Here is a 14448-nt window from a genome sequence, read left to right on the forward strand (position 1 = left end):
ACAGAAACTTCACACACAGACACATAGACACACAATCTTCATAAAGCTCTAATATTTACTATTAGACCATTCTTAAGGCACTTGAAGATGTTACCACATATTTACCATAAAAAATTAATTTAAAATTTAAGAAATGGAAAAAAAAAATTTAAGAAATGAGAAGACATGCAGTCATCTTGCAACTTCTTGATGTACAGTTTGGTAGAATGAAAGTGTAAGCTCAACATGTGGTCATTGATGTAACCTAAACGTCTAAATCAGTGTCTTGCAAACAGAAAGTTCTGTGTGTGTGTGTGTGTGTGTGTGTGTGTGTGTCTGTGTGTGTCAGAGAGAGAGAGAGAGAGAGGAGATAAATACTTTATAGGAAATTTCCTGGCAAATATCTAAGTTCTCTGTCCTCAAAACCAAAGAAAATAATTCAGAGCACACATCAGGATACTTATGAAAACACTCAAAGTGCAACTTTCTACACAGAATTCTAAACGTTCATGAACAAATCATACAATTCTCCACAGGCTTGATTATACTAAGCTCTGAAATCTAGACAAACAAGAATATAATGGGAAAAGAATGTCAAAGAAATACATAGAAAACTATGATATCCTATGGGAGAAATGTTGTCAAATGTATAAATTCATGATTCCACCTTCAAATATAAGGTCTTACATAAGATAGCCCTGATCTGTGACCGTTCATGTATGGAATGAATGCAGTCTTCCCCACTAGACCTTTCCCACATGAGGATCGAGCCATGGCATCCATGGAAATGCTCACCATGTGGCTGTGCACACCACTTCCAAAAGGGTTGTATGAACATTTGTTTTTCCCTTTTCTTAGAATTCAAATCCTATGTTCAGAAATAAGGACGTGAAACTGGAGGGTGTGAATATGCTAAAAGTTTAGTGGTTAGTTTTTTCTTTCTACAAATGTGTCATGAGCAGGAAATTCGGAAAATCATACTGACAGAATATAAAGTAGATGGGCTGGCCATGATAGGCAGTCAAAATTCTTGGATTTTCTTTCAAAAATGCCCCTGTTAGGAACACTGACAAAACATTATGCACATCCAGATGCAAATATACATTTAGTATAATAATATTATCATCTCAACTGATTCTGAAAATTAGTCTACAAGAAAACTGACTATGAAAATACACACTTTCTGAAGACCTACAGACTTAATCTTTATCACATTTAAGAGAAGCATGATGGAAAACAGGTCACAGTAAGCAAAGAATTTAATGCAACCCGAACTTGCCATAAACACAGCCCTGGATACCCCGGTCTCAGACATTAGCTCAGTTCACTGCATACAAATCCAGGCTTTCCCAGTTCCTTTGTTTTGATTTGCCAGAGCCGTTATCAGACCATGAAAGACTTCAGCCATGAAAAGGGAATAATTTCATTGCTCACATAACTTTATAAACAAATTAAGAAAAGGTCAAACACATAGATTTCAGTCCTATGAGCAGATATTATGCTGCAAACTGCAGAGTCAGATGAAACTAGATCTGGTTACACAGAGTTATGTATCATAGGTGGAAACTAAAAGCCTCTCACCTCTGTTTAGGTGCGCTGCTCTTTAAACACTAGGCAGTTAAAAAGCTGCCAAAGCTATAATGTTGCACAAGTCTTCATGAAGCCCACAGGTTAGTTGGAGGGACAACCCTTGAACACACAATCATACATGTGAGAAGTATGGAAGGAGAGTACAACAGAAACAGGGAAAAGCAGGGACTAGCCTGGTCTGGGGTTCTGAGAGGACCTCCTGAGGAAGTATAAGAAAGCCCAGGAAGGGAGTGGAGGTCGAATGAGTGGCTCCTTGCAAGAACAAGAAAAGACAACTTTGTCTGAAAAATAGAATTTGAGAGGACTTGGTAGTACCTGAAGCAGCTGAAGAAAATAATGAAACACAGATTTCTGGAAAGCAGTAATCCTCTTTATTACAGAGAGAATTGGCCACTTGTTGGGTTAATATCCATTTGTTAGATGACCTTCCAATTGGCCATTTGTTGGATCAATTCTTCCTAGCTATAGTTCTGAACAAGTAGCATTTTCAGATGTCTACAAAGACAAGTTAGCTGAGGAGTCCAGTTGGAGATTTAGTACCTAGATGTTGGTCAAGGCTTTGAAGCCAAAACTCTTTTAAGGGTTAAGTTGGGGACACACCAGAACCTTGAGCTTGATTTTAGGGTAAAAGGAATATATTTTCTAGTCATCCTGGATACATTCAGTCTTTGAACTTCATCTGCATCTAATTTCCTTTTCTTCATTAAAAGGAAGTTATAATGTACAATGAAAAACTTCACTCCGCCAAATAGAACTGAAATTCTAGCTAACAGAATGACAGACGTATAAAAACAAATCCGAGTCACTACTGTACTTGCAAAACAACTATGGGAAAAGAGGAATCACTCAAAAATTTCAAAAGTGCGTGAATAGCCTGTTGCAATCTATCTAGAAAATAATTAATCACAGCAACCACATTAGAATGAAACAGACACAGAAAAGGGGAAATAAATCTCCACAATTTTGCTTCCATGAATTTAGAGCTTAGGGGAAGAAAAAATAGTCATAAAATAGGTAATGATTTCATTTACTGGATTCTTTTGAAATATTCCATATCAGGAACTAGCAAACTATGGCCCAAAGGCCAAATCAGCTCATCTGTTTCATAAGATGCCTGGCAAGCTAAAAAAAATTTTTTACATTATTACATAGCTGAAAAAAATTTAAAGAAAAATATATTATCAATACATGAAATTCAAATTCTAGTGTACATAGTATGTTGAACATAGCCATGCCCGTTTGTTTATATGTCTATGGCCGCCTTTGTGTTACAATGGCAGAGTTGAGTAGTGTAACTGTGTAGCCCCTAAAGCCTAAAATAATTACTATCTGACCCTTTACAGAAAAAAATTGCCAACCTCTGTCTTATCTAAATCAAATTAGGACCTGGTAACAAATGGCAGATTGTGCAAGTATTCAGGCCAGGGGAAGACAAACTTGGGTTCAATTCTCAATTCTAGCATTTACTCGACTATGAAACTGAGCAAGCAATTTAACCCCAGGGCCTCCAGGCTCCACGTCTCCCCTTTCTCGGGGGCAGTGAAAGCTGAAATCAGCCAATATTCTGCTCATCAAGCTGTGTAGCATGCTGAGGGTTGGATCCACCTACTAGCAGAAGCATCTTCTAATGTGTTTGCATCAATGTGCACTAAAGATTGGAGCTGGCTCTCTGTTCCTCAGTTTTCTCATCTGTAAAATTAAGGTAATAGTAATAGCCTCCTCTTGAGTGGTGAGAGTTAAATGAAATCATGAAGTGCTGAGCACATGTGTAGGGCTTAGCACAGTGTCTGGCACTTAATTCGTGCTCAGAAAATTTGTTCTTAGTATTATTATTCTAAAAGAATCAGAAGAGCAGTGGCCCAAGGGGGGAAAAAAGACATCTTTCACTGAATTTTTTAAAGCAGAGACACATTTAGATCTTCTGAGACAGACGAAAAGAATGGACTGCCTAAGTCTAAACCCTCCTCAGATTCTAGTCTTAAATCTTTTAAGTCCAAACCTTAGTTTCCCCACTTTTAAACTGAATATACAGGTACTGTCATTCATTCCTTTAACAAATAATTTTGGAGCACCTGCCTCGTGTAAGGAACAGGCACTGAGAGGGAGGCAATGAGCAAGGCACAGACTGCAGAGAGAGGCCGAGAAGTAAACAGGAAATTACAACCCAGTGACATAAGTGCCTTAATAAGACCGAGCCCGGATGCTCTTGGAGAACAGAGGAGCTTCTTTATTTGTGAGATTTCCACAAGGATTAATCAATTGCTAAATAATGGTGTTTTATTTTGTTTGGCTTTTCGAATGTCTGTGAAGAGCCGAAAGCATCATCCAAGAATTAGTAAGATTACTAACTTCATCTCTTCTAATTATCACATCCGAATATGCCTAAAAGGCTAGGTATCACGTAAATACAAGGCCGGTATTTATCATAATATTATCCACTGTCTTCTTCTATTCTGAATAGAGATGTAATGCACACATCTGCAGGTACTTTCTCATCAGCTCCATTCTCACTTTCTACATCTATAAAGCGGTGATATTACTACCACACACCAGGCATATTTGCATTTAAATCAAAATAATGGTTAAATCTAATGAGAAAAAAAGAATTATCCCATGGTTATGTAAGTCAAATAATTATGCTGTACACCTTAAACTTATACAGTGCTGTATGTCAATTATATTTCAATAAAACTGGAAGGAAAAAAAACTCTCTAGCCCTTTGTCTCAGCAGAGTTGAGTTCAATCTCTCATAAACGTGGAAGATTTTCTTCCCTTCATTCATTTTAACACTGTGTACTGAAGTTTAGGAACCACAGACCTGTAGGATGAACTCTAAGCTCTTTTTTTTTTTTTTTTTTTTTTTAGGCCATGGATAATCTGATCTAAATTTTCTCTTTCCAAGCTTTCCTTCCACTATTTTTATCACAACCAAATATATCTACTTTCAATTTTTTTCATTAATTTTTTATTAAAGTATAATTGCTTTACAATATTCTGTTCGTTTCAGGTGTACAGTATAGCGATTCAGTATTTTTGCAGATTATATTCCTTTGAAGGTTTTATAAGATAACGGGTATAGCTCCCTGTGCTATACAGTAAATACTTGTTGCTTATCTATTCAGTATATAGTGGTTTATATTTGTTAATCCTGTATCCCTAATTTGTCTCTCCTCCCTTCAATTTCTGTTTGCTATTTATCTGTAAAATGCTCCCGCCTCCTCTCCCTTTGCCTAAGACCTGCTCTCCTTTCAAGACCCAGTTTATCTCGGTTCCTCCATAAATACAAAACATTTCTCTGGCTTTCTTTCCCTTCTTGCTCTACCTACTAAAAGCTCCTTTTTTTTTCATTAAAAATCATGTGGAATTTGGTTGACTCTTTCATTCCATACAACAGCTCCCAAATGTGCACCTCCAATCCAGACCTTTTTCTAGAACTTCAGACTTGTGTATTCAACAGCCTTTCTGACACTCCCACTGAGATGAAAAATGGACGTCTTTCACTCAACATTTCCAAAACAGACCTCCTCATCTTTTTGAAAAAACGGCTCTACCTGATGACAACTCATCTTTCTAGTTGCTCAGGTGAAAAAGCCTGGAACTGTCCTTGTTGTCTTTCTCTCACACCCGTATCTAATCTGTCTAGGTATCCGGTAGACTCCACCTTTAAAATATATTCAAATCTAACCACTTTCCACCATCTCCCTTGCTACCTCCCTAGTGGAGCCACCATCCCCTCTCCTAGATTAATGAACTAGCCACAGAATTGGTCTCCAGGTCTCCACTTTGGCCCCTACTTGCAAAGTCTATTTTTGCACAGCAGCCAGAACGATCCTTTTAAAACACAGTCATAGCATGTCACCTTCCAGTGGCTCCTGTTTCACTTAGAAAAAAACTCAGAATCTTACACTGACTTAACAAAACTCTCCATGATCTCTCCCCTCCCTCCACTCTCTCCTACTCATCTCAGGCCTCCTCCTCCCCTAGCTACCTCCACTCTGCACACTGGCTACCTTTCTCCTCTTTAAACCAGTCACATACAGTCCCATCTTAGGCTCTGTTCGAGCTGCTCCCTCCGCAAGAACACTCTTCCCTTGCACGGTCTTCAGGGCTCACTCCCTCACCTTCCTCAAGGCTTTGCTTAAATCTCTCCTCAAGGGAAAATATTCAGATGCCTTATTTAATATAACAACGTGCCCCCAAACTTTCTCTCCATCTCTGACACAACTGATGTTCCTTTTTCTGAAATCACCTTACTCTTAAAACCACCTCAAGTCATGTTACACTCCCCTTAGAACTAGCAAGACCTAGAAAGACTTCCTCTTTCCAGGAAGCAAACAACCTGTACATTCCAAATGAGTCATTTAGCTTCAGCATCCCTGTACACAGAAACTGTGTATGGTTATAGGATGCAGACAAAGATTTGTTTTCCTGCTTCTGTGGAAAAGAGGTGAAAAAAGACGGCTGGAGGTACAGAAAAGGAATGAGGATGGAGAAAGAATGCCATTTCAGTGAGCAAAACACTGAGATACCATATACCACAAACGTCTGTAATCTCAACCACATCCTGAGGGACCAGGAAACTACACATTACAACATCCACAAAACCTATAAATTGCAACATGAATTGAAGATAAAAAGGGGAAAAAAACAACTAGCTATTTTCAAAATAAAAACAGGTGTTGTTAAAGAGTTATCCAGGGAATTCAATAGTGACCCAAAAGTCCATATGGATGCTTGTTTTCCCTGCAATGTTTTCTTACAACAAGAAACAAACTATCTCTCTACAGATAATATTGAGTTGCTTTGTTTTGTTTGCTGGAGGAAGGATGTCTCTAAAATTAAAAGAACAAAATATAAAACCATAAAATCATGAGATGAAGGTGGCGCCTTCAAGATGGTAGAGGAGTAAGACGTGGAGATCGCCTTCCTCCCCACAAATACATCAGAAATACATCTACATGTGGAACAACTCCTACTGAACACTGGCAGAAGACTTCAGACCTCCCAAAAGGCAAGAAACTCCCCGTGTACCTGGGTAGGGCAAAAGAAAAAAGGAAAAACAGAGAAAAAGAAAAGGGATGGGACCTGCCCCTCTGGGAGGGAGCTGTGAAGGAGGAAAAGTTTCCACACACTAGGAAGCACCTTCACTAGCAGAGACGGGGGGTGGCAAGGGGGAAGCTTCAGAGCCACGGAGGAGAGCGCAGCAAAAGGGGTGCAGAGGGCAAAGCAGAGAGATTCCTGCACAGAGGATCGGTGCTGACCAGCACTCACCAGCCCGAGAGGCTTGTCTGCTCACCCGCCGGGATGGGTGGGGGCTGGAAGCTGAGGCTCGGGCTTCAGAGGTCAGATCCCAGGGAGAGGACTGGGGTTGGCTGCATGAACACAGCCTGAAGGGGGCTAGTGCACCACAGCTAGCCAGGACGGAGTCCAGAAAAAAATCTGGACCTGCCTAAGACGCAAGAGACCATTGTTTAGGGGTGCGCAAGGAGAGGGGATTCAGAGCACAAGCTAAACGAGCTCCAGAGAAGGGCACGAGCCGCAGCTATCAGCGTGGACGCCAGAGATGGGCATGAAATGCTAAGGCTACTGCTGCAGCCACCATGAAGCCTGTGTGCAAGCACAGGTCACCATCCACACCTCCCCTCCCAGAAGCCTGTGAAGCCCACCACTGCCAGGGTCCCGTGATCCAGGGACAAGTTCCCCGGGAGAACACACAGTGCGCCTAAGGCTGGTGCAACATCACGCTGGCCTCTGCCACCGCAGGCTCGCCCCGCATCCATACCCCTCCCTCCCCCGGCCTGAGTGAGCCAGAGCCCCTGAATCAGCTGCTCCTTTAACCCCGTCCTGTCTGGGTGAAGAACAGACACCCTCAGGCGACCTACATGCAGAGGTGGGTCCAAATCCAAAGCTGAACGCCAGGAGCTGTGCGAACAAAGAAGAGAAAGGGAAATCTCTCCCAGCAGCCTCAGGAGCAGCGGATTAAAGCTCCACAATCAACTTGATGTACCCTGCATCTCTGGAATACCTGAATAGACAACGAATCATCCCAAATTGAGGAGGTGGACTTTGGGAGCAACTGTAGACTTGGGGTTTGCTTTCTGCATCTAATTTGTTTCTGGTTTTATCTTGATCTTATTTTTTTATTTAGAGATTATTATCACTGGTAGATTTGTTTATTGATTTGGTTGCTCTCTCTTATTTTTTTTAATATATATATATATTTTTTCCTTTTTATTTTTTTGTGAGTATGTATGTGTATGCTTCTTTGTGATTTTGTCTCTATAGATTTGCTTTTGTCATTTATCCCAGGGTTCTGTCTCTCCGTTTTTTGAGGGTTTTTTTTTGTTTATTTTTTAGTATAGTTTTTAGTGCTTGTTATCATTGGCGGAATTGTTTTTTGGTTTGGTTGCTCTCTTCTTTCTTTTTTTGAATTATTTTTTATTTTTATTTTTAATAATTTTTTTATTTTAATAACTTTATTTTATATTTTTTCTTTCTTTTTTTTTCTACCTTTTCTTCTGAACCGTGTGGCTAACAGGATCTTGGTGCTCTGGCCAGGTGTCAGGCCTGAGCCTCTGAGGTGACAGAGCCAAGTTCAGAACATTGGTCCACTAGAGACCTCCTGGCCCCACATAATACCAAACAGCAAAAGCTCTCCCAGAAATCTCCATGTTAATGCTAAGACCCAACTCCACTCAACGACCGGCAAGCTACAATGCTGGACACTGCATGACAAACAATTAGAAAGACAGGAACACAACCACACCCATTAGCAGAGAGGCTGCCTAAAATCATACTAAGGTCACAGACACCCCAAAACACACCACTGGACGTGGTCCTGCCCACCAGAAAGACAAGATCCAGCCTCATCCACCAGAACACAGGCACCACTCCCCTCCACCAGGAAGCCTACACAACCCACTGAACCACCCTTAGCCACTGGAGGCAGAAAACATAAACAAAAGGAACTATGAACCTGCAGCCTGCAAAAAGGAGACCCCAAACACAGTAAGTTAAGCAAAATGAGAAGACATATAAATACACAGCAGATGAAGGAGCAAGGTAAAAACCCACCAGACCAAACAAATGAAGAGGAAATAGGCAGTCTACCTGAAAAAGAATTCAGAGCAATGATAGTAAAGATGATACAAAATCTTGGAAATAGAATGGAGAAAATACAAGAAACATTTCCCAAGGAACTAGAAGAACTAAAGAGCAAACAAACAAGGATGAACAATACAAAAAATGAAATTAAAAGTTCTCTAGAAGGAACCATTAGCAGAATAACTGAGGCAGAAGAACGGATAAGTGACCTGGAAGATAAAATAGTGAAAATAATTACAGTAGAGCAAAATAAAGAAAAAGAATGAAAAGAATTGAGGACACTCTCAGAGACCTCTGGGACAATATTTAATGCACCAGCATTCAAATTATAGGGGTCCCAGAAGAAGAAGAGAAAAAAAAGGGACTGAGGAAATATTTGAAGAGATTATAATTGAAAATTTCCCTTATATGGGAAAGGAAATATTCAATCAAGTCCAGGAAGTGCAGAGAGTCCCATACAGGATAAATCCAAGGAGAAACACGCCAAGACACATATTAATCAAACTATCAGAAATTAAATACAAAGAAAAAATTAAAAGCAGCAAGGGAAAAGCAACAAATAACATATAAGGGAATCCCCATAAGGTTAACAGCTGATCTTTCAGCAGAAACTCTGCAAGCCACAAGGTAGTAGCAGGACATATTTAAAGTGATGAAGGAGAAAAACCTACAACAAAGATTACTCTACCCAGCAAGGATCTCATTCAGATTTGATGGAGAAATTAAAACCTTTACAGACAAGCAAAAGCTAAGAGAATTCAGCACCACCAAACTAGCTTTACAACAAATGCTAAAGGAACTTCTCTAGGCAGGAAACACAAGAGGAGGAAAAGACTTACAATAACAAACCCAGAACAATTAAGAAAATGGTAATAGGAACATACATATCAATAACTACCTTAAATGTAAATGGATTAACTGCTCCAACCAAAAGACATAGACTGGCTGAATGGATACAAAAACAAGACCCATATATATGCTGTCTACAAGAGACCCATTTCAGACCTAGGGACACATACAGACTGAAAGTGAGGGGATGGAAAAAGATATTCCATGCAAATCGAAATCAAAAGAAAGCTGGAGTAGCAATTCTCATATCAGAAAAAATAGACTTTAAAATAAAGACTATTATAAGAGACAAAGAAGGACACTACATAATGATCAAGGGATCAATCCAAGAAGAGGATATAACAATTATAAATCTATATGCACCCAACATAGGAGCACCTCAATACATAAGGCAAATGCTAACACGTATAAAAGAGGAAATCGACAGTAACACAGTAATAGTGGGGGACTTTATCACCTCACTTACACTGATGGACAGATCATCCAGACTGAAAATTAATACGGAAACACAAGCTTTAAATGACACAGTAGAACAGATAGATTTAATTGATATTTATAGGACATTTCATTTGAGAACAGCAAATTACACTTTCTTCTCAAGTGCTCATGGAATATTCTCAAGTATAGATCATATCTTGGGTCACAAATCAAGCCTTGGTAAATTTAAGAAAGTTGAAATCATATCAAGTACGTTTTCCGACCACAACGTTATGAGACTAGACATCAATTACAGGTAAAAAACTGTAAAAATACAAACACATGGAGGCTAAACAATATGCTACCAAATATCCAAGAGATCACTGAAGAAATCAAAGAGGGAATCAAAAAATACCTAGAAACAAATGACAATGAAAACATGATGACCTAAAACCTATGGGATGCAGCAAAAGCAGTTCTAAGAGGAAAGTTTATGGCAATACAATCCTACCTCAAGAAACAAGAAACATCTCAAATAAACAAACTAAGCTTACACCTAAAGCAATTAGAGAAAGAAGAACAAAAAAACTGCAAAGATAGCAGAAGGAAAGACATCATAAAGATCAGAGCAGAAATAAATGAAAAAGAAATGACAGAAAATATAGTAAATACCAATAAAACTAAAAGCTCGTTCTTTGAGAAGATAAACAAAATTGATAAACCATTAGCCAGACTCATCAAGAAAAAAACGGAGATGACTCAAATCAATAGAATTAGAAATGAAGGAGAAGTAACAACTGACACTGCAGAAATACAAAGGATCATGAGAGATTACTACTAGCAACTACATGCCAATAAAATGGACAACCTGGAAGAAATGGACAAATTCTTAGAAAAGCACAACTTTCCAAGACTGAACCAGGAAGAAATAGAAAATATAAACAGACCAATCACAAGCACTGAAATTGAGACTGTTATTGAAAATCTTCCAAAAAACAAAAGCCCAGGACCAAATGAGTTCACAGCGAATTCTATCAAACATTTAGAGAAGAGCTAACACCTATCCTTCTCAAACTCTTCCAAAATATAGCAGAGGGTGGAACACTCCCAAACTCATTCTACAAGGCCACCATCACCCTGATACCAAAACCAAAGATTTCACAAAGAAAGAAAACTACAGGCCAGTATCACTGATGAACACGGATGCAAAAATCCTCAACAAAATACTAGCAAACAGAATCCAACAGCACATTAAGAGGATCATACACCATGATCAAGTGGGGTTCATCCCAGGAATGCAAGGATTCTTCAATATACGCAAATCAATCAATGTGATACACCATATTAACAAATTGAAGGATAAAAACCATATGATCATCTCAAGAGATTCACAAAAAGCTTTCAACAAAATTCAACATCAATTAATGATAAAAACCCTCCAGGAAGTAGACATAGAGGGAACTTACCTCAACATAATAAAGGCCATATATGACAAACCCACAGCCAACATCATTCTCAATGGTTAAAAACTGAAACCTTTTCCACTAAGACCAGGAACAAGAGAAGGTTGCCCACTCTCACAACTATTATTCAACATAGTTTTGGAAGATTTAGCCACAGCAATCAGAGAAGAAAAGAAATAAAAGGAATCCAAATCATAAAAGAAGAAGTAAAACTGTCATTGTTTGCAGATGACATGATACTATACATAGAGAATCCTAAAGATGCTACCAGAAAACTACTAGAGCTAATCAATGAATTTGGTAAATGAGCAGGATACAAAATTGATGCTCAGAAATCTCTTGCATTCCTATACACTAATGATGAAAACTCTGAAAGAGAAATTAAGGAAACACTCCCATTTCCCACTGCAACAAAAAGAATAAAATACCTAGGAATAAATCTACCTAAGAAGACAAACGACCTGTATGCAGAAAACTATAAGACACTGATGAAAGAAATTAAAGATGATACAAACAGATGGAGCGATATACCATGGTCTTGGATTGGAAGAATAAATCATGTGAAAATGAGTATATTACCCAAAGCAATCTACAGATTCAATACAATCCCTGTCAAACTACCAATGGCATTTTTCATAGAACTACAACAAAATTTTCACAATTTGTATGGAAACACAAAAGACCCCGAAGAGCCAAAGCAGTCTTGAGAAAGAAAAATGGAGCTGGAGGATTCAGGCTCCCTGACTTCAGACTATACTATAAAGCTACAGTCATCAAGACAGTATGGTACTGGCACAAAAACAGAAATATAGATCAAGGGAACAGGATAGAAAGCCCAGAGATAAACCCATGCATATATGGTCACCTTATCTTTGACAAAGAAGGCAAGAATATACAATGGAGAAAAGACAGCCTCTTCAATAGGTGGTGCTGGGAAAACTGGACAGCTACATGTAAAAGAATGAAATTAGAACACTCCCTAACACCATACACAAAAATAATCTCAAAATGGAATTAAAGACCTAAATGTAAGGCCAGACACTATAAAACTCTTAGAGGAAAACATAGGCAGAACACCCTATGAGATAAATCACAGCAAGATCCTTTTTGACCCACCTCCTAGAGAAATGGAAATAAAAACAAAAATAAACAAATGGGAACTAACGAAACTTAAAATCTTTTGCACAGCAAAGGAAACCATAAACAAGACGAAAAGACAACCTTCAGAATGGGAGAAAATATTTGCAAACGAAGCAACTGACAAAGGATTAATCTCCAAAATATACAAGCAGCTCATGCAGCTCAATATCAAAAAAAGCAAACAACCTTATCCAACAGTGGGTGGAAGATCTAAATCGACATTTCTCCAAAGATTGCCAACAAACACATGAAATGATGCTCAACATCACTAATCATTAGAGAAATGTGAATCAAATCTACAATGAGGTATTACCTCACACTGGTCAGAATGGCCATCATCAAAAACTCTACAAACAATAAATGCTGGAGAGGGTGTGGAGAAATGGGAACCCTCTTGCACTGTTGGTGGGAATGTAAATTGATACAGCCATTATGGAGAACAATATGGAGGTTCCTTAAAAACTAAAAAGAGAACTACCATATGACCCAGCAATCCCACTACTGGGCATATACCCTGAGGAAACCATAATTCAAAAAGAGTCATGTACCACAATGTTCATTGCAGCACTATTTACGATAGCCAGTACATGGAAGCAACCTAAGTGTCCATTGACAGATGAATGGATAAAGAAGATGTGGCACATATATACAATGGAATATTACTCAGCCATAAAAGGAAACGAATTTGAGTTATTTGTAGTGAGGTGGATGGACCTAGAGACTGTCATACAGAGTGAAGTAAGTCAGAAAGAGAAAAACAAGTACCATATGCTAACACATATATATGGGATCTAAAAAAAAAAAAAATTGGTTCTGACAAACCTAGGGGCAGGACAGGAATAAAGACTCAGAGGTAGAGAATGGACTTGAGGACACGGGGTGGGAAAGGGTAAGCTGGGATGAAGTGAGAGAGTGGCATGGTCATGTATACACTACCAAATGTAAAATAGATAGCTAGAGGGTAGCAGCCGCATAGCACAGGGAGATCACCTTGGTGCTTTGTGTCCACCTAGAGAGGTGGGATAGGGAGGGTGGGAGGGAGACGCAAGAGGGAGTAGATATGGGGATATATGTATATGTATAGCTGATTCACTTTGTTATACAGCAGAAACAAACATACCATTGTAAAGCCTTTATACTCCAATAAATATGTTAAAAAAAAAAATCATGAGATGTGAGAAAATGTTTAGGCTTGGGATTTTGGTCTTTTGAAGGGCAGGAATTTTTTTTTTTTTTAGTTTGATTTATATATTTTTAACAAAGAAAATGCACTCATAAGAATATCAGCCATGTGATCAGTTCCTTTTAGTGATTTGTGTTTTCATGTTCAACAATCTAATGTCAATATAAACCAAAAAATTTAACTATAAGGAAAACACTCTCTTATCAATGGAATTTATATATCCAAATATTGCATCTTAGGTAGTGCAAATCAACCATCTTAACTAAATTATAGCTTCAGTGTAGTTTCAAACCAAGATATTATAAAGCTCTCAAAATCAAGTTCCTTACTCTTGAGAAAGCACCAACATTAAAAGGGACAAAATAATAAGTTCACTCATTAAGATGCACTAATAATTTCAAAAACATGATAAATGTCTTAGATACTATAATGCAACCTTCATTAAAAGAAAGACATTATTTCCTTTACATAGTTAATGTTTTAAGAAAAATTGCTTCATTTGGAAATCATTTTCCTACCTTATTCTAATATTTAAATATGACTTCAATTTTATAAATATCAAAATGTAATGTATACTCTCTTAAAATCCCTTTTAAAGGAGACTAAAAGAAAAAACAAAACAACCTACAATAAATTCTATACAAACCTTTTCTTGTAATGGTCTCCAATGTTATTAATTGTACTTTCTTTACTGTAGGATGCAACAATATTGAAGGTCCATAA

General features: G+C 38.2%; 1 protein-coding gene across 2 annotated transcripts in view; it reads right to left on the minus strand.

The window, feature by feature from the left end:
• Positions 1-14448, minus strand: part of ANTXR2 (ANTXR cell adhesion molecule 2) — a 163292-nt gene that overhangs the window by 92151 nt on the left and 56693 nt on the right. The window lies entirely within an intron of this gene.

The sequence above is a fragment of the Eubalaena glacialis genome, chromosome 5 (assembly GCF_028564815.1).
Source record: "Eubalaena glacialis isolate mEubGla1 chromosome 5, mEubGla1.1.hap2.+ XY, whole genome shotgun sequence".
Taxonomy (NCBI): domain Eukaryota; kingdom Metazoa; phylum Chordata; class Mammalia; order Artiodactyla; family Balaenidae; genus Eubalaena; species Eubalaena glacialis.